Below are 3,585 nucleotides of genomic sequence, written 5' to 3'. Positions count from 1 at the left end.
TGTGCATTAGTTCATCATATCACCCACTGCTGCACTATCTATATTTGGATCCTTCACGAAGTCATTGATGTCTCTGCGGAACACTGACAGATTCTGAGTAAACCTTTAACAAAAATAAAAGTTTTGGATTTTTTTCCAACATACAAACCATTTTTTTTAAAAATGCACACTAGTTTTATTGTAAATTACATGAGGTAATTTAAAATGTTAATACTTATCAGATTTATACTATCACATGCAATCATAAAATATTAAAATTGTACATTAACACTTCCTCAAGTCTAAAACAGTAACAGGGCTTTAATAAATGTCAGGTGCAAAGGCTAATCCAGTGTATATGCACTAAAGTATGGAAATTTGTATATATTTACACAAATCACATTAGAGTACAAGTGATAGCTAAATTTAAGTGATTTAAATAAAATTATTCACCACAACTGGTTTAGTCTGTATACATTACTATAAAATGAATTCTTTAAATAAATTGTTCATAATAAACCTCAATAGTAACAAGAGAATTCACTTGTCTGTTTGGATAAGTACCTGGTATATTTCACTTGCTCATAGATTATTTGTGGGAAAAAAAGTATGGTCTTTCAATAGTTTGGTGTTTTGTTGTTTACTGATAAATTAATATAACAGCAGATATATAATTTAATAAACTTTTGCACATCAAATGTGCTCAAACTGACAAGTAAATGCTTCCCTTTACAAGTGACAATAAAACACTGCTTTAGTTCAACTCTTACACTGTTGCATGAAAACTTATCAAATTAACAGTGCTTCTCTTTATAAGACTTAATAAATTCTATCTTAAACTTCTTGTTTTCCACATTTTCCAATTTAAGTTTCTGTTCTAAATTATCCAATTCATGGTCTTTTTTTAAAAATTGTTAAGCACACAATTCTCATAATTGTTTGAATGATTTAAAAAGTTTGAATGTTTAAAAGTTCTTAACACATTTATGAGAAAGAACGAATGCTGATTGGTTAAAATGTTAATGTGCAATATATTACCAACCAACAAAAGTTTGTTTCTACACTGGTCATAACATGGCAGTGTCTCAAAAACTCAACCACTACAGTAGTACATGCATGCATCATGGATGATTCATGGTATTTAGTAATCAATGGCCCCATTAACTGATTACATTAAATTAATCAATTATTACAATGCTCCTCAAATCATGGTACATACATAACAAAAAAAAAAAAGAAGTTGGTTGTGGGTGCTGCCAGCCAGAGATAATGATGTAATTACCTGTTAGACTTAGTGTAAATGGTCATTTACAAGCTGTGTTTACTAATATGAAAACAAGTGTAAAGTGTAGTTAAAAGAACATATTGTGTTTAACAATAAAAACTTCAACACAAACCTATATCTGTTTTTGGTCAGGAATTTTCTTTATTCCTTCCATGAGATTATCAAAAACACTGAACCAAGGGTGCCTGTTTGTCTAGTGGTTGGGTTTGGACAATGTTCTGTCTTAGCTGGTGGAAGTACTGAAGCAAATAACACAAATTATGAACTGCACCGTGTAAGAAACAATAATAATAATAAAAAACATTATAAGGCAACCTCAAATACTTATTTATCAGTCAAAATCCTTATTTTTGGGCTTCTAGGTCATGTGTTAAAAACTGTATCATTTTATGCTGTTAAGTACTCAATTGAAATTATTTTACACCAGCATCAACATTTTGTTAACATATTTTATGTTTCGTTTTTGGTTAATAACTAAACTCCTAGAAAAGATAAACCTAAAGGGGTATATATAGAAATTTTGACATGTAACTCATGTTTTCGATAGGAATTTTATCATGCTACAGCACAAGTACAGGCATTGGGCAAGATAGAAATAAGTACTTGTGGGTGAAAAAATTAATTGATGCCCAGGTGGATCTTGATGACAAATTCTGCTTAATGTAATAAGGTTCAGATTTGACTTTTGAAAGCCAGCATCCATAATGTATACTTACAGAAAATTAGCAATAGTCAAAATGAGTTCAGTAACTAAAAGTAGCATAGAGAAAGGTACAATTTCTAAATAAAAATAACACTACAGTTAATGATGTCAGCACAGGTACAGTAAAGTACCTGACCAAAGATGTTTGCTTATTTTCTATATGGCAAGAATGCATTGATCATGTACATTGGGTGGGAGTATTAGGTATACACAAGGTGGAGGCTGAAAGAAAATTAAAAAAATCTATCATATTTGTTGTGCACACACACGCGCAGTTGTCATGGGCAGTGCCAATTCTAGAACACTGGGAAAAAACTATACTTGTGTGTTTCAAGTAATTGGTAACAATCAAAAAATATATCTACAAAAAAATTAAATTACAGTATTTTGTAATTTCATTTTTACATAAATAGTGGTACAACTCAAGTATGATACAAATGAAGCTGTGATTAGCAGAACTGAATTGTTGGGTCTGATTTAGTATACCTCTAAATTTCGTTCAATTCCATTTTAGGAAGTATTGTTTAGCACACAAAGTCAGAGCTTTAAACACTAAATATTTATTATTGTTTGTCTCTCCTAGTTTGTCTGGTATGGTACTGATGTTGACATAGTCTATGGTTGTATACAATAATTATTCAAATTTACAGTCTGTGAATTTGAATAATAAATGTTCAATCTTTGCTGTAATAATTTCTTCAAATTTTTCATCAGCAATAAAGGCAAATGCAAAATATTCTGATTTCACCGAAACAAAAAAATTCTGTTGTAAATGGTGAACACACATTAACAGTGATGAAATATTGTTATTAAGTGATATATTTTTACTATCCCATTTTAGCTGTTTTCTGAATTTTAAAGTTTTGTAGTGTGGGATACCTCCAACACTTATATCACTTCAATACATTCTATACTTTCTAAATTCCTTCATGGCAGGTCAGAAATGATTTTATATTAATTAACAAACCTAATTTTCATTCATTCCTATAGTAGTCTAATAGTAAATTTTTAGCATAGTTCTGTGCTCAAACATATAGATAAAATAACTTTATGAAGAACAAAAAGTTAACATTTCGAGGATGTATTTCCAGTAATACTTACCTCCTCTAACGCTACAGCTATTACTCGACTACTAGGGTTTCTTCCTTTGCCCACATAAGTGTTGGTCTGATCTGTTTCTCACTTGCTCCAGTCTTTTATTCTCCACTTAATTGCCCTTAGCGATATCTGTCTCGTGACACTCTCCACCTGCGTCAATGTGCCCTCTATTTTGATACCGTATATAAGCACTTCATTCAGATGATATTGTCACCACTTCGGAATTCAATCCGAATCGATAAGGTATTGCGGAGGTGATTGAGATTTTGAGTGAACAATACCACGAAAAAGTGAACGGGCTAGCAGTCATACTGAGAGAGGAGGGAAGGACGTGGACGACCCTCGATAATGGGTGAATGGGTCGGCCACTTCTGGCCCAGTTAGCGTGTCGCACGACATGGAATTTGATAGAGATTGTGCCGGCAAACGAGTGAGATCCGATTCAGGATCAAGTGTCTAATCCATCGGCCACAAAAAGTAGACTCCAGATAGAAAACAAATAGTTTTTGTAACATCGCCG

General features: G+C 32.1%; 1 long non-coding RNA gene across 1 annotated transcript; it reads right to left on the bottom strand.

Moving 5' to 3' along the window:
• Positions 1-10: 10 nt before the first annotated feature.
• Positions 11-3,197, bottom strand: LOC111083475. Its single transcript, XR_002609054.1, has 3 exons — positions 3,069-3,197; positions 1,377-1,503; positions 11-103 (listed from the first exon to the last, which is right to left on the bottom strand). It is a non-coding gene; the product is annotated as an uncharacterized LOC111083475 (long non-coding RNA).
• Between the last annotated feature and the right edge of the window lie 388 nt (positions 3,198-3,585).

The sequence above is a fragment of the Limulus polyphemus genome, unplaced genomic scaffold (assembly GCF_000517525.1).
Source record: "Limulus polyphemus unplaced genomic scaffold, Limulus_polyphemus-2.1.2 Scaffold9695, whole genome shotgun sequence".
NCBI lineage: Eukaryota > Metazoa > Arthropoda > Merostomata > Xiphosura > Limulidae > Limulus > Limulus polyphemus.
Note: the sequence above shows the minus strand (reverse complement) of the source record. Positions and strands in the feature narration are given on the sequence as shown.